The sequence below is a fragment of the Lottia gigantea genome, assembly GCF_000327385.1.
Source record: "Lottia gigantea unplaced genomic scaffold LOTGIsca_126, whole genome shotgun sequence".
NCBI lineage: Eukaryota > Metazoa > Mollusca > Gastropoda > Lottiidae > Lottia > Lottia gigantea.
The window spans coordinates 206,281-225,657 of record NW_008707351.1 but is presented as its reverse complement, the minus strand read 5'-3'; positions in this window follow the sequence as shown (position 1 = coordinate 225,657).

Here is a 19,377-nt window from a genome sequence, read left to right as displayed (position 1 = left end):
CAATTGTTGTACAATTGAATGATTTCTCTGAAAAAATTATAAAATTTGATATTTTATGTCTAATATTGAATCAATCGTGTACAGTTATTTATGCAAGCATGTCACTATAGGAAGAAAGTTTGAGTGATACTGCATTGATATTGTGCTTCTGAGTAGGCACTTAAAATAGAGCCAAAATGTAAATGATATGTACTTACATTATTATATAGTGGACTAGCTGAAGGCATTGTGTTCTCAAGTGGCTCTACGTTTAAAACTCGAGTGTTCCCTGTTGTCGACAATAGTCGTAGTTTCAACTCTGAAAAGAGTAGAAAATACCCATGATTTACACGAGGATTTCCTTGTTTTTATGTTTTCAGCATTTTCAGCCAATGCTTTTTGAGAACCTATTTAACCTTTTCCTCAACATTTATTAAAATGTTATTTCATTACTTTCGATCTAATACCGGACGCTTCCAATTTACAGATTGCATTTCAATTGCAAGGCGGTGATAATGTTAGTAGGCAAGTACGTTCTTTATTTCTACGGTGAAATAATAATATCTTTATTGTTACGAAATAATAGTATTTCAGACGATTAAAAAGAAATTGCAAGAATTTGTCGGTCGTTACACAAGAGCAAATTTGAAAAATACTGAATCTGAATTTTCAACCAGTACTGAAGTCTTATCTTTAAAATCACAAAACAGACGTCCATATATGGACACAAACAATTCATATCGTAACATATTTCTATTTCGTATTCACATAAAATATCACGCTTCTTTCTTTAGAGCAACGAGACGTTGAATTATACATCTATTCTGTAAATGCAGTTTCAAATTTTTCATATCCATGCAATACTGCTCCATACAGCAATAGTGTCAAAACAAAACAACATCGTCACACAAAAACTACCTGAATATATGTCCTGAGAACCTGTATAATCTAACTGTATCATATCTTTTCATAGTAACCATCCATAACTGTTACGAAATAAATTATATGACTAAGTCAGTAGAACAAATACCATTGACTGTCAACCTAAAGCGTATCCGGGAAAGCCGAATTTTTCATTGGCTAATAATATTTCTCGCTTGACTAGATCTATATTAAATCATTGAAAACCTTGATAAATATTTTATCTTGCAAGATTAATTGTCGAATATGATACGTATGCTATTTAAAGACTGCAAACGTGATTCAGATGCATATGCTTAGTCTGAAAAGAGATCTTTACGTCGCATAGTTTGCGTGACTAACAAAACAAAAGCCGAACTAGAACAGAGAAAGTCTTAACCAATTGGACCAACATGCAAAGCTTATCGTCAAAACCATAATTCCAAATTCAGAAAACGGTATCGGTGATTATCATAGAGATTAGACATTGGGAATTTTTAAGAGGATTCGGGTCTGTGAAGACTCAAATCTGAAATCTAAAGGTCAAGTGTCAACGCTTACAGAGTCACTAAGGTTCCATCGAGATAAGATACAGCCTATGTTTCTTTTACCAACGATTTGTATACTTCTGGGTAGTGATAAATGTCATGTGCATACATTCTGTTTTGTATCAGAAACTTATCTTTATGCTTTAATAAACAAGTTTGTTTTAGTTTTGATACTTCATAATACAACCAAGGGAGGCCACTTAACTACTCTATGGAATATTGAGTGAAACGTCACAACATGATATATGTTAACAACAAAAGTTAAAACACGGGGACAATCGACAACCGGAAATAAAATGAAATAATTTCAATATCTAATTCAGTGTGACAAACAAGGAAATCCAGTGCAGTCGTCTTTCAGAAGAAAAAACCATGAATCTGAAGATTATGGGTCAGAGGCTACAGAAGTCTTTCAAAAGAGGAATTTGAATTTTGAAACTTATATTTCACCATTTCATGTAATGCTCCAGCTTTTCGTTACCATTAAATTCTATTTAGAAAGTGACAATGGGAACCTATTCATCTGTGGTAAGTTATCTTAGATGCAGATGGATGTGTAACATCTAAAGTTGGTTCTTTATCACAATAGTGATAATAGAGAAACGAAGATAGCTAGCTGACTTACTTCTAGCACAATAGCAAAGAATATAAGACCAGTTCCACTCTGAAGCAATAGCACAAATAACAGTTAATGAGCACAGTAGACTAGATTCCTACCACAGAAAATGAAAGTAGTCTATTGAACTCATTGAACTGATAGAGCAAAATAAATACTGCCAAAGCAATTGCTGTTACTGGTAGGTAACACACATAATAACATCTGTAATTCCACTGAAGAAACGTTCAGAAAACGCCACTTTGACTGTTTCAAAAACTGATATATTTCACTATATTGTCGGCAATATTGTCTGGTTGCAGACATTAGACCTCTTCCAATATGGACAAGGGTGAACAGAACCCTTTCGTTGTTTCAATTTCACAGCAAAACAACTCCATATAAAAAAACAATTCCGCTGAATACAATAAGGTAAATAGTTTCTTTCGTTCTATGCTTGTCCGTGGTATTGCCTATACGAAGACATCAGATGTAAGAAGAATTCCTACCATATCTACAGTTGATTGGAGTAATCCAGACAAGCGTAAATGGCACTTTGTTAATAACACTATCTTAACTGATATTTTAACCGAATATATATGTCATATCTGTGTAGTGTACTTACATGTTTATCTGAAGTCGGCAGCTTAAAACATTTTGCATCAATGAATACATTTTAACAAGATTTTCTCCAATATATAACAAAATTCTTTGCTATTAAAAGACCAAAACAAAACTATAACCTATTTAGGCGCTATATGATTGGGTGAACTTCGATGTACCTTATTTAAACTAGTTCATTTTCATTGCGTCACATCAGTTCTGAGTATGCGATTCGGTGGTTCATCAGCCAATGATAGGCAATGAATTCCATTTCATCATGATGAAAATAGACAATAGGCCAATGAAAATGCTTGTGACATAATACGTAGACAACAACCAATACATCACTTGTCAACTATAATTCATTTTGTCATGAAATGTTGACATCAAGCGATGAATTCAACATACTAAGTTTTATTCATCACATATACTATTTACTTTCTTTTAATAAACCAGTTTGTTTGTTGTGAATTTTTATATCTAATCGCATTTATTATAAAGGCATAAAAACGACATTTCCTCTGATTGCATATTTTGACATGAAGGCGACTTCCTTGCCAATTCCTCACATACTTATGTAACCAGTTATATCTTAACATTTTAAAGGTACAGATTCGCTATTTTCTGCAAAAGTACTACAAATGTACGAAAAATCGCTTATTTCCTTCAAAAATAGGAATTTCACATTGTATATCTATTTTGTATATATGACAGAGTCTCAAGAAAAGATGAGTCAAATAATTGATAAAAGTCTGTTAATTAGGAAGTCAAGAATTAACATCCACGAAATAAACGAAATCAATTTGAAACCAAGACCTATTGATATCTAAATATCATCAAGTACAACCATAATATAACTTTTCAAAAGTACAGGCATAATATAACTGAAAAGTACAAAGAAATCATGATACCAAGATAATAATCAAACTGATACCAAGAGTATAATCAAACTGATACCAAGTACAGGACTAATCTAACTCAACCCAAGTAGAGTATAAATGATACAAAGTACAAGTATAATCCTACTTACACCAAATACAAGTACAATCCAACTTATGTCAAGTTCAATTTAAATTTGAAAAGAAGTATAATCCATCTGTAGCCATGATAAGCTTGTAGCGGACGGGAACAACCGAACACCAAGGCACTATTTATACGCCCACATCTTTATCCGTGAAAGTGAAAGCTAGCTCTCTGCAACAAATCACGGTAATAAATGACAGACATATTTTACCAGAATTATGTCAATATTGTCACGTGATCAAATATAAGAGGCTGATGTTCAGGCCTACACGTGTTTGTAAATAAAGTCAAAGAAAACAAAAAATTCGAAAGATATGTTTTCAAACTGATAATAAAATATATTATTGGATAATAAGTAGGTCACAATGTAGCATGAAAGGATAATTTATCTCCCAAAGTCTCTAAATTTAAGGACTATATTTAGGTCGCAATATTACTATCACTCGACAAATCACCGTTAAATACCGGAAGCAAAGAGTCTCGCCCATTCATTACCGAGTCAGATTCAGCTTTGCGGAAACTGCCGAGAATTGCCGAATGGGAAGAATATTATAAGCACCTATGTTCGTTCGGTCTTTTACATTTCAAAAATACTTTTTTTTTATACTTTGTAGAATTTGGTGGATATATACATAAACCATAAATGAAGATCAACTAAGAATTTTAGCGATTGCCGATTATCCTGTGATATTAAACTTTCATATATTGAAAATGATATGCCTTCCGTTTTTTAATTAATTTTCAAAAGGGTACTTGATCAAAATATGATGGTGAACAGTTTGCGAAAGTTTTGATTTGGAACAATCTTGTTTAGTCTCTGCAGATCGAGGCTAGTGGCGGTTAGCGAAGGAAAACGTGCTATAATTTTTTTATAACACGACTGACAGATGTCTGACAGGCAAGCTTTCTGGACATGTGGTAAAAAATTGCTAACGCTATGTTTGTATATAAGCATACTCTGCTCTTTGATGAATCATATTAATACGCTTGTTAACAAATATTTTAGTGACAGAACTGACCTTAGATTTATATGTCACCACAGAGGCATTGCATGATATTTTCTACAAAATGATCATATTTAAATAATTCATGTTTGACAAATATCTTTAATATTTTGTTAATATAGGTCGATGTCAGTAAAATGATTGGTGCATCATATAACGTCACTAACCCCCTATTAACATTTTCAAGAAAACGTTCGCTTTTTAACTAGTTATACCACGGTTAAGCGCCGCCCACTCGCTTTAACAACAAACAAAGAAATCAACAGGAAATTCCAGATATCAACACATATATTACATTCTGTACAAATACTAACCTATCAAGCAACGCAATTTTAGCATCGTAAAATGTGGTGTATATATGCCTAGAATACTGAATGGCGTTGACATTCAAACAATAGAATAACAAATGTTATAATTTAAACACGATTATGTTTTCAAGTTCTATTTCAATAACTTATTACAAGACACGTCTTAAGACAAGAAATATTGTACGAAAACCACAAATAAAACACGAAGTTATTTCATTTTTTGTGTTCGTCATTACAGAGAAACATGGGTGGTGAACAATGTTTAAAAGGTGTGGTTTCGTTGCGTGTATTGTATATACTAACTATATATTTGTTGTATCTTTTAAGTTATATGTTGTTGAGGCAATTTAAAGTTGTTTAACGTTTCTGTAAAACAAAGCACATCTCTTAAAACACATAAACGGAATTCCGAGTAACATTAAATTGTACAAATACCTTCAACATCTCTTTATATCATCGCCAAGGGTCTGAAAACGTTTAAGATTAGAACTCAAAGCACACATGGCAGATAAAGAATTGTCCAAAGTCTTTCAGTCGAGCTATTAAGTGGAACTTTTACTACTATTTACTACTTGGTGCACCTGATTGGGCTAATGAAGTGTGCAAAGAGGGGCGTGTTACAAGGGCATCGGCTTAAGTCTCCTCTTTTTCGAATTCCAAAATGTATTCAACGTTCAGTGTATAGCACACGGGATTTTAGTTAATTGTCCAATCAGAACGACCAGACCTGTTAACATGCAAACCATTTTAGACTTGCATCAATGACAGGGAAAATCCAAATCTCGACCTATCCTGTAGCTTAGGGTTAACTATTTAGCGGCCATTAAACCAAGCATTGGTGGTCCTTTCAGTATCAAAACTTAGACATAAAAACAAAGACACAACACAAAAAAAATTAGTGATAAAATTAGTAGACTACATCTATTTCAAGATACGTCTAAATCTAAATTGTAAATTTGATATTTTATCTTTTTCATCTTGTTGCATCTTGTTGTTGGTTGTCGTACTCTATGACCCAAAGAATAGAGACAATCGTGTTAAGGTTGTTAACGAATTATCAGTATTGAAATAAACGTGCTCAAAAGCCCCACTTTATATTTAGCGTTAAATGTTTCGTGCTATAAACTAAGTACAATAGCAGCTTCACCTTATAATTTTCAACCTTTTGTGTAACAAGTTGGTGCCGAGCATTAAAAAAGTCAAATCTCAAACCCGATAAGGTATCCCATTGGACTTTCAACTTTTATGTCACAAACCACGTTCTAAGACCATGAATCAACTTAAGATCTATTAGATGCAAGTGAAATGGGAGTTTCAACCCTGATTCAGTTTGCACCAATGGACAACGTCATTCAGTATAATTGCCAGGACTGGTTCAAAATCCAACCTTTTTCCAATTGTAGAAGAATTTTTAACATGGAAAGCCTGAAGTACACGACATCGTTGTAAGTATCTGGTTTACTGTTTCATTCTGTTTCAATCAAACAGGCATTTTATCTGCTCAGAAAGTTCCTACTACGACTTCTGGTGGATTTTAATATGAAATAAATATAATATCACAAAGTTCCTTATCATCGAGTTTTTAAATGACAATTTTGTATCCCCTACCTTGCCCTTCCACCTAATCATTACTTAAAAATCTGAAAGTTTTTAACAATCCCAAATAACAACCTTACTACGAGCAACTTTTGGCATTGAATGTTCATGGAGTAAACAGTATTCTAAAATCCACAATTTTTTTTTATTCTTGAAGGGAAGTAATTTCGAATTATTAATATCAAAGTAGGTAATTGAGATAATGCAATTTGGTGAAATATTCCTGAAGTAGGTCAATATTAAATTCTGATGGGTGGTAAAGAATATACCTGATGTACGAGAAACTTAAACCATGTTTTAAAAGAGCTACGAACAATACTTTAATCTGGTAAGGTGATGAATGAATATAAAAGAATGTAAAAAGTAAAATCTTTGAGAAGAAAAAAGAAAAGTTCAGCACGTTTTCTCATTGTAATCTATTATGTCGATAAGTAGACAATTTGTCGCCTTATCCTTTGTTTTATACAATATATAGACAGATTAACTAATTGGGACTTATTTCGTATTAGCTTATTTACAGGTAACAGTAGACCTCTTCTCGTAATAGTCAAAAGTCCTAATTGCCAAATCAAATGTGTCTAGGATCAAAATGACATAAACAGCCACAAATAGGTCAAAGATTTTAGGCGATAATGGCCGCTTCCCTAATTTGACAGGGCCAACCTGTTTACAAAAGGAAGGGGGGGGGGGGTGCATCTGTTGTCTGTTGCATTAGTTGTCTGTTTTGCTGATTAATTATCTAATTACTACGTATTTCTAATCAACTATCAAAAATAATTGCCAATGGGCATCTGATAAAAAGTAACAGCTAAGTCAAAACTTGATTTTTTTTTAAATAATCAAAAGAATTAAATATGAAATGGCAGAGAAACTCTTTAAGAAAGTGCTATGCCGAGATCAAAATTCAAATGAGAAAATTTTTTGTTGGTTTAACAGAAATTTGCACAGTGATCCAAGCAACTGTTCCTAAAAAATGTCGAGTGTGTAACGTCATCAAACCCGAATTACTTCACTGGACTATACTTAAAGAATGATACTAATACTTGATTTGCTATTCATATAGCATATTGTCCCATTTATTCTTCTCAGAACGATTTTAAAGATATAACTGGCACTATAGTGATGTATTTAAGTCGGTGTATCCACAATTGATAATTTAGATGGTTAACTAAATACCTCAATTTTTCAAAGATGACAAATTTGAAAAAATACAATCTTTCATTGAAATAGAAACAATAAGCTTAGTTACATGACAAAACCTCACGAACAATACATTATAATACTTTTATCAAATAAATAGTCTTATTGTATTAAGTTTATAGTAATATCTAATATTTTAATACTTTTTAAAATCTTACAGACATGAATGGCATTTTGTAACCTTTACCTGGATTGGTCGAAATATTCTCAGTTTAAAAAGAAAGCCGAGGATTAGTTAAGAGGGCATTCAGTACGTAAAGTATACGTATAGTTTTTTTGAAAAATATTTCACTCGACATTCAAGATGTTTATAACACACAGCCAGCACCGGTTAATTGCTATTATAATAGAAAGAATTTAACTTCATATTGGTCAAAAATTTTGATTTTGGTAGGGGGAGGAGAGGGGTTATATTTTGCATTGAACCTCCGAGGCCATATTCTGTGTGTAACTAATTGAACAATACACAACACGATCCGAATGGGTTTATTGGGTCTACTACGGGCGTATTTCGTGCCCCTATCCTCCTCTCTGACGTATGTCTTTTGCACCAACTTTTTCGAATATATCAATTTCAAGTGTTTGGTATAATTAGAAAGACTTCAAAAGAAATTGTGTGAAGGGTAGGCCTATGACAAAATCTTTATATAATATACATGATGCATGGCCGCATGAATTAACAGGATACAATTTTTATAAAACTTTTCCCTATTGGGCAATAAAAAAGCATGAATTGCGTAACCTTATCATTTCAGAAGCTCAAGAAATATTACCAATTTAATGTAAAAAGCCTACTCCTAACAATTAATTTAAACTGAATAACAGTAAAAGTACATGTCGAAGAACAGTTTTTGCTAGAATGTAAAACAAGAGCAACTGGTGGAAACTTTTCAGTTTCACTATAAGCATTAAATTGACCAGATTATCCAAAATGGAGTTTTAAGCAAAGCATTATTAAGATGATGTCAATTTTGAAGATGATCGAAATGATGTTTACCTCCATTTTTATTAAAAATGTACTAACGATCCGAACCGCAAAACGAAACCCGAAATACGTACATACTGACAATATATAATATGGTAGCAGCTCATGAACTTTGCACATGGGGGAAGCTGGGGTAATATATCCATAATAATTGATTAAGTATTTCATAATGAAAAGTGGTATCGGGTGTTCAGAAGAGTAATCATACCCTGTCTGGCGCCACGCCCATTCAAAGTCTGCTTATCAGAATACACATTTTGTTCGCGCCACAAATCCCTAACTAAAGTGCCTATATTAAAAATAAAAGCATATAAAAACAGAACGAAAGTTTGGTCTAATTTTTATTAGACTGATATAACTTGAAGCATCAGGCGAAAAAAAATGGATAAATGACCTAGGTTGTTAAGAGCCATGTGAATGTAGTTTGGCATGGTCAGATTTAGATCTGTACATAGATGAAAAGACCTTTAATAACTTTTCAATCAAAACTGTATAAAAGTTTGTCAGAAATCGCCACGACAAGCGTAATTATTTTACTTTTACAGGAGTGGACAATCAGTTTTTCACATCAATTAAAGACGTTCCTTTTCCTTTTTTAAGCTTTTATATAACACCTTATGAAAAATATATGAAAAAAAAACAATGGAGTTAGATTTAAAGATCTTAAGATGGTGGAGGTTAAGCCATTGTTTGATCTCTCCCCATCTCTCTTGCCCCCACTAAGACAAACGTGATGTTGTTGTAACCGGGGAAATGAAATGAAAAGAATGGAGTTTTACGTCCTCTTCTGCACCTAATTGGGCTTATAAAGACGTATAGCGCCATGCAGTGTGCATTGGAGGAAATGAGGACAGTGGCATTAGTCTACTCTTTTTTGATTTCCAACTGCCAAACTGAGGGAAAATTTTGTGACAGAAGTTTCCATTGAATTTGAAAGCGAAGTTATATGAAACACATAGCTGATTTCACGTATTTCAAATTGTTCATGATTTTTACTAAAAATAATGTTATTAGCAATAATTATGCTACATAGTGATCTCTGCTCTGATTTTTAATTCAAATTTTAAGTATGCTACATGCAAGAAATCATAATATTATCATATCAAATCAAAAAATTGAATGTTCGCACTGATTAACCAACATCAAATTGTTTCAGAGGCTTATTGTGTTTCAGCTATGTCACACACATGGATCATATCACATGGGGTCTAGTCTTTCGGGCGAATCATCTAACAGACTACGCCTGTACACAACATACTATGCACGTTAACGTTCCCTTGACAATAGAAAATTGGAAAAGGGTAGGCTTTTATTCTGACATAATTGCTCTCATAAGACATTGTTTGCTGATGCTGAGTTCAGTGCTGAGTGAACTTCTATTTGCCAATTTTTATTAGTGTCTAGTATGCATTCAGAAAAATTTGATTTGACCTACTCCAGTTAACAATGAATCATTGCGGTTAAAAATGGATAAGTTTACATGCTTTTGTAATCCGAAGTTCCGGTTGACATGGGTCACTGCCCTTAAAGGTTAAGATGACGTCAACATAAAGATCCTAAAATAATTTCATGATCAAATAATGTGATCTTTGTTTTTTGGAAGGCGTAGGTGTCTGATACGACCATCTCGCGTACACCTTAAGTTGCCAGTCAATGCATGTAAAATCCGGATCTTAGATATCATCTGTTAGCACAGGGGCGTATCTATAAATTACCTGATAATGGGGTAAAAAATTGTCTCTCCGAGGCGAACGTTGAGGGGCTAAGCTTCTTCAGGCCAGTGGTCTGGGCTGCCAGAGGACCATTAGAATCCATCGAATTCAGATAGCCGGAAATGAATTTTGAAAAGACTTAGACTTTTCATAGACCCGGGGGGAGGCCATGGCTCAATGACACTCCCTCTAAATACGCTACTGTGTCTGCTTCATGATGACATAGCATAACATTTATGCACTTTTGACATATGGCATGATGTTTACATCATATAGAAGTATTCCTAACCGGTTACATTCTTGAAAGTAAAGAGTTTTTTAAATAGAAATAAAAAGGTCTTTGAAGTTTTATACAATGTAATATTCTCAACTAAGCAGTGTATAAATAATTTCGTTATCGTAAAGCTATCGAAGCAATTACCATCAGAATAAATAAGTTTTTAGACTGGATTATCCAGAAACTTAAAAACCTTACAAAATGGGGTTAAATTTAAATGGAACATGTACTGATTGTTTTTCAAATACATAAAATAAATAAATAAATAAATAAATACTTGTAATTAATACAAGCATCTTAATACATCTTAATACAATTATGTAAATACAAAAATCAGTTACATGATCCCACATTGAAATATTAAAACAGAACTTGAATCTTGTTTCGGGGATGCGATCTTATATTGATTTAGGCCTACTGGTCGTCTAAACTTCTTATAGTAATATGACTATTGACTAAACTGATCAATAAAGATATTTACATTTATGCAGGCTGCTGCAGATTGACTGGAACTATTCCCCTCTGTCCGTTTAATTATCAGTGGTTCAAAAAATTTTCAAATCCAAGTTAAAGGCACATTTTCTTCATCGTTACAACTAGCAGTTTTGTGTTCAGACAAGCATTATTACAGCAAAACTTTGTCAGCGCTTTACATACTCTAACGTAAAATAATCAGTGGTGATTACTCTCCTTCCATTGTGAGATTGAATAAATTCTGTCATTTCACAAATATTTATAATAGATTTTTCAATGGCATGTCGTTTGTCTTAGAATGTTTTCAGGTCCATAGAATTTTAAGGTTTAATAATAACATTTGAAAAAAAACTAAAAGTGAAAATAACCCACATTTTGGTCTGAAATTTATACTTTGTAAATCGAAAATTTATCAATTTATATCTTCATTTGCTCGGAGACAATCTAAGAATATTCGTAGCATTTTGGGATTGAAGTTTAAATTCATTCAAAAATGTGATTCGAAAAATATTTTGTTCGAAACGTAGTAAAATTAACATTTTTTTTTTGAAGAAATTAAAAGGATCCTAAAATTGATCATCTAATCTTTTTACTGGTGAAGTTACAGTGTACAGATTTATTCGTCCAAGAAAGAGTGGAATTTCAAAGAGAAACAATAGGCTTAGCGAATTGTCTCGTTCATATCTCGTTCGTAAATGTAAGCAAGGCTTACTGTCGTAAAGTAAATATAATATCAAACTTCAATACTTACCTACATCCATTACAACAATAACTTAAATCAACAATAAAAATAAACCCAGAGAAAGTAAATTTGACACAAGACATTTGTGTAGATAGTTTAGACTACAATCCACGGGTAGCCAGTAACAAGTGTATCATTTAGGTTAGATCTTGGCGAACCGACGCCATTAATGCCTCAAATCTCGAATACATCACGTACTGACGAGAAAAACGTCAGTGAGTCAAAGCTGGGTTGGTTGTTAACAGAGTGACGTCCCCTAAATGAACTCTTATGTTTTACGAGGCGATACAAGTAACAACTCTCCTATTCTATTGTTTTGTTTTATTCTATTTTTCAAAGTTATAGAAACAACAATATTTGTATTCGCTACCAGTTTAAACTAAGTCACAAAAGATTCATAATTTTCAAATCTCTATAGCTCTATGAAGGTTACCAACTCTTAATCTCAACTAATGCTTTGGTACCGGAAATTTTAACTTGTCGTTGTCTACCGCTCAAAATTCAGATTGGGTGGTTTTACGACGAAAGCTACTTATTCTACAGATGAGACCGCACTGTAAATCTTTAAAATTCATTGAAAACAGATATATATCTGTATGACTGTTGGAATTGTACAATGAACATGGATTCGGTCAGTTTATAGGCGATGTGCATATAAACTTTTAGGTGTTAATGGCATAGTTCAACATACGGAACGTTGGAAAGAGGAACGACGAGTTGTAATAATAAGCCATCGCGCTTGTGTCATGGTTTCATTTGTCTTCCTTGACATATTGAATATTATTATCAGGCGGACAGCATTGTCGCACACGATTGAGGATTGTGGGATGGTTCTAAATAGCAGTCAATCAAAATTGCTCTAGTAGAAATATCTTTATTCACCCAAAGTGGGTTGGAAACAGATAGGCTATGATAATGGAGTAACCAATGACCAAACACAACCACTCAGTGCCCCACTCAATTTGATTGACAGAAGTCACATGCTTTGTACAGATTTTCATTGTAACCATTACAAGCATGGCTCTGATTGTCAAGTAACTTCAATAATCAAAACTGTTCTTCCTCTGTCAACATGATGTCTCACGGGTTCGCTGCCCCGAAAGCAAGGTTTTCGGGCAAAAATCTCACAACGAGGATAGAAAATCGGGCAATCTCAGATATTTCTCATCATTTTATGATGGTCTATATAAAGATTTAAATTACTTTAAGGCTGGCGACTTCTTTATAGATTTGAAAAAAAAAATTCTTCAGATCTCGATCTTTGATATTTATAATATACATTTGTTTAAAAATAATAGTTTAAATATATAACACAGGGAGCGGTTTAAAAACATATTAACAAAATTATATGATGTTTTTTTTCCACACACAGGTATGAAGATGAGCAAAGGTCGCTCTAATATCATACATACCGGTTTCGTAAAAAAATAACTTTCGTTATTTATTACCAGTTTAGCGTATAGAGATAATTTCAGCGAGACCCATTTCATATCTTTTGAACTGTTTGTTTATTAGGTAATATATTTTGATTACATTTTTTGTGCAAACATCCTTTCTCACACCTGTTTAACATATCGTAAATTATAAAATATTGGATAAACAAATATATGATCGAACTGAGAATTGATTGGATTAATATTTAAGTGACCTCGAAATTATATAAGGATAAAAAAAGTCTTCGAATCATGAATTGCAAAAGAAATTGTCCACAGGGAACAGATATAACGAAATATCTAATTTGCATATAAACCAAATTAATTTGCATAGCAATTGGTAATCTAATCCGAATTTGTCAAGTGAATCGAGGTGAATAAGTGAGATATCCCAGGTTGATATGAACAACTAAATCTGTATTCGCCAACAAAGTCTAATTTAGTCTCATAAGGTGAGTAGGTGAGTTATCTTAGAGTTGTTAATAAGTACGAATATTTTCCCGGACCGGGCGTAGTGCTTAATTACAAATGGTTTCTACAGCTAAAGTTAGCTTAAGTTCAAGAATCCAATGACGGATCTAAGATGGGAAAATCAAAGATTAAAGAAAGGGACAATCAAGTTGAAACAATAAAAACAATGATAATAGAAAAAGAATGTGAAAATATCACGTATTAAAACAACAAAAAACTTAGTTTTATCAAAATACAAATGGTTAGTTATATTCTATACTGTTGAATTAAGTATTTATTTGTTTGGTATGCTTATTGTTTATTACACAAATCATGTTTAGTGTCAACCTTAATCTATAGATCTATATAGACAGAGACTGGACGTAGACATATGGACTGGACGTGGACAAAATGTGAGCACATTGATTTGATTTTTTAAATGGGTCGAGCTAGTTATTAGCAACGCCTTTTCTGAATTGTATGCTTAACAATGTTATATATCAAAAAATGCATATAAGATGTATGTTTGATGCGTTATTTAGATTATTATGTGATGAAGGCATGTAAGTTTCAAATAGTGGAATATTGTTGTCATATTACCAGCAATTATTTGAATAAACAGTTTTTATACGCCCACATGGAAATGGTAAATAATGTAATAATTCAAATGTTTAAGTTAAATAACTATGTGACATAGACCGGTATGCTCTAAATAATGCGGTATTGTTGTTATATAACCAGCTTTTTGACAGTTATCCTTCCTTGACATTGGCCTGAGCATTTTCTTGATTGTATATTTAACACTGTAATCATTTAAGTTACAATTTTGCCTGATTTTGAAATGATTGGAGATTTACGTGCTACTTTTCTGACCATGTGGGCTAATGAAGACGGGCAACGCCATGTGGGGTACGATGAGGAAAATTTTACCAGGACAGTGGCATTAGCCTGCCATTTTTCGATTTCCAACTGTCGAGGGATCTTTAACGTACACAGCCTGTGGCACACGGGGCCTCGGTTTATTGTTCCATCCGAACGACTAGACGCTTTTTCGATGTCAGCCCCTCTTACCTGCATCACTGACAGGGGGGAACCGGATTGAAAAATCCGAAGGTAACATCTCGACCTATGCCGTGATTGAACCCTGGGCCTTCAGGTTAGCAAGCAAACGTCTAACTCACTGAGCATTAAACATTTTTGTTTAACATACAATCAAGAAATAACCGCCATATAGTAAGCATGTCAAAGGTCATGGTTAGCGATTTTGGAATTTGATTTGGGTCTTGCATATATATAAATAGTAGTACTAGAAATGCACAAAAGTCGCATAATCTATTCAAATATACACCAAACTAGTAATGTCACTTTCCATAACATGACTTCTCTTTATGTCGGGGTCTCAAGAAAAGACGAGTCGTTATTTAAACTTTCAAACGCGAGTAATATAGGACTCGCATGGATTTGAATGTTCAAGGTGAGCTGTTACTTATTAGTTTGGCCCTTTAAGCAAAATTCAAATTCATGTTTACCTATGAGGAAAATTGGAAAATAAACATTCTCTTATGATTAAAAAAAAGGCTGGGCATTACCAGAAACATCATCAATAAATTATTGTTCCTTAGAGATCCACACAAATTTAATTTCAAACTGAACACAACCTTCAAGGAACAATTATAAGATTTTAATCGATCAAATAATAGCATCATTGCTTTTGAAGCAGAATTCAAATCGAACGAAGCCCCGACCTACCGCCATCTAACCGTTAGAAATATGAAGCACCACTTCTATGTATTGTTCATTGAAAATGAATTTAAGTATTTGGAGTGGTTTCGAGTGCAACTTTAAACTAGGAAATATTATATCAATATGCGGAAGTAAATCTACTTCTGAGGTGTAATCTTATCTAAATAAGTTATTCACCTTTTTGTATTGTTTTTAGTAATAACTTTAAATCTCGGCTAGAAAAATCTCTTAAGTTGCATCACACCGTTAACCAAGGGATTACTTATCTTCACCGAGTGACCTATTAAGCATTTGTGACGCGACTCGAAATAAAATCTGAAATGATTCCAAATAGCCAAATCACCAAAAAAATGTAAGATATATCTGGATTTTAACTTCGTAATATTAGTAATAGAGTAGACTGTGAACTGAGCCACCATCTGAAAAGGCGTGCAGGAAGAGATGCATGTCAATCCTAGGTACATGTGTTCAAATAAGAGGAATAAGGGAAACCACCGGAAAATTCCCCTATAATGCTACAAATATGGAAATTGTTTAATATTTATAAAATTTGTCACTGCAAACACTCATTCCCTTACTTACACAAAAAAACTTTCAATAGCAATGTACACATCCTAGTTTATATACTTTATCTGCTGGTCGACCATTGTCATGTAAACCTTAAAGGAATACTTCCTCTTAGGTTAACCAAAATTTTAAATTCTTAAAGGGATGGGTTTGCAAGAAAGTTAAAAAAAGGATTGAGACTTGAGTCGTATATAGAAAAGACATATTTAGAAATATAAATCCTAGATTGAGATATTTTAGAGGGAATTGTGCGATTTCGTTCATTATTGGTACTTCTGAAGATTATTTACATTATATTCCAAGCCCATATCAACTCTGTCTCTTTGAATTTGACCAAAATTAGACTACATGTATATTAATCAGTGGACTTACCTGGTTTCATAACAATACATCAGAATGCCTCTATAATCATTTAAATCCATAAAATATAGTAATTATCCATATTTATTGAAACGCTCACTAATGGATACATATCGTTATTGTCCAAGTTTGAGAATTTGTTTATTCTTAGAGGTAGAATTCCTTTAACAATTATACCTACATCATTCTATTGTAGTATACTGACATACCACAATTTATATGTTTCAAAAAACTTGTAAGGGCAGATATTTTAATATTCAGAGGCTCTGTGACACATATAGCATGTATTTGACTCGCCCCAATTCAAAGGCCAACTCTGGTCCTTAAAGTTATCAATATTAATTGCAACAAGCGCCACAGTAAACGCAACTCCTAGCAAAATTGGAAGACAATGTCATAATGCTCTTCAAAGCTTCGTCACGGTACAACTCGACCCAAATTTTTCAGTTTGCATTATATATGTTAATAGCACATGTCCTTCAAAGACATATATAAATAAGTGAACATAACTTGCATAGTGTCGCGACGTTAACTAGATTTATTTTTATTTACGCACATGACCATGTGTTATATTTAAAGATGTTGGTGCATCATAAATGCCCATTTCAGCAGTTTTGATACGTTTCTCAATATTTGAGTCAAAGACGTCACTCCAGAATTTCAATCAAGAAAAGTAATATTTTTGAAAAATCCTTCAAATGTTTCAGGGACGAAAAATATCTGAAATCTTTTTTTTTTATGTTCACTGTTTATGGAACCTTTATATATTTGGATCGACAAAATGAAAAACTACTGTTTGTAGCTGATTGGAGCTAAAGTTTGACAGAATTTTTATATAATAGTTATCTTTTTGATCGGACAGATCACTGTTATTGCTTCTGCTTCTTACAACAATGGTAGCCGTAAAACTAAAAAAATTTTTAGGTCAGTTTCTTGATGCACTGGACCCACAAGGGAGATATGAGAAATCCCTACCGACCTGCAATACGTAAAAAAGACAGATCCTAATTTCATGTTTGATTTGAGGAAATACACCTTTGTTTTATTTGATTGACACATCAAGAATTTTTTGCTTGAAATTATTAAAATAGCTAACAATGATTTGGTTCATCCTGTTACATGTACACAATAAATAATATCATGTTGCATGAAACATGTGTTACGAATTTACTTCAATTGCAAAAATGAAATGAAATAAATGAAGTTTTACGTCCTACGCCATTACGTCTGCATTTGATTGGAGCAATGAAGACAGTTAACGCCATGAAGTGTGCCATGAGAAGGAGTTTCGTCAGGACAACTATCCTGGTTGATATAGGTTGATATATATAAAAAATCTTCAGATGTACCAAAAAATGTACGAAAATCATCTAATTCCATCAAAAATACCTCAATCTAGGATTTATGTTTTTAAATATGTCTTTTCTATATGGCACAAGAAAAGACGAATCGTCTTTTTAACTTTCGAAACGATTAGACGCTTTTACCAATTTCAGCCCATCATCCCACTTCATCACTGACAGAAGAATCAGGTTGAAAAATCTGTATTAACTCAACCAGAAGACTTTCCGTTTTTGTACTGGTGCACCTTAATGCATTTCATTTCATTTCACGTATATTAACAACCCATTTTGGTTGTTTTAGGTGGTAGATAATGTATAATGAAACACAATGGTGTTGGTGAATTGGTGTTATGATTTTAAGGGAGGTAACTCACATTGATAGTGAGAAAAAATGATACTGTTTGATTTGAAAGTGTTGACATCTTCTGCTGTTAAATAAAAATAAGGCGGGAAATATTTGATGACATATGTTTAGTTTAATCATCCAAGCCAGTTACACTCTATAATGTTAGTGCGATATTTTCATTGTGCAGTAATAATCAAGCTGATACTTTCAAAGCGTAAAAGAGATATTAGATCATACCTATAGTAGACAATCAATCAAGTTAAAAATCGACCTAACAAATCAATCAATCATACACGACACCTTGAATATGAAAATAACAACAGAGATGAATTGTAAATGATGGCAAATTGACCATATTCTGTATACAGTGTATAAATTACCCTTTTAAAATGTTACTTAGAGATGGCTTTTCGCATTTTTAAGAGTAAAATCAAGCAAACTATTTGATTATGGGTATTCATAATGAATTATCTATGTACGTACAAAAGAAAAAAGTCGTTTTGAATGCTTGGAAAATATAATAATCTCAAATCCATTTGGTGTAGCTAACTTTTTACACTCCATGTTTGTTTAAATCACCAAATGACGTGAAGCTATATTTGAATGTACTGGACACATTTTCGTATTTGAATATTATGCTCATGTTTCTACGGAATGGATAATAGAAAAAAGACAAATTGATCGTTCTATCGCGGTCACTGGTAAGCAAAATTCGTCTTCATTTCCTTTCGCAATTAACTTATCTCGAGTTAATAAGAGTCTTCGTTAGAAACACTGTTATTTTCCCCGATCATTAGAACACCTTTACGTAAATCATTTATGTAAACAAATTTTTGGTAGATATGCTTGCATTCAGCCAATTGAAGGCATTAATGGCAGTGAGAAGGAAAAAAAAAAGGAAGGCGCTATCTAAAACAATGTTTATTCGAACATTATTCCGATCGCGGGGATCACTGAATGACTTCATGTAAAATTTTATGCAATTATGTATCAAAAAAATGCATACATAATCCTTTTTCAGACCATACGGAATAACTTGGTGAAATGACAAAAAAGGAAAATATAGTACACGGAAACCTTTTTACCAACTAATTCTATTACAGTCTTTGGATATAATGTTTAATTTAATAATAATAAATGTCATAAAAATGAGATGTAAAATTAAATTGACCAATCATACCTTATGCTA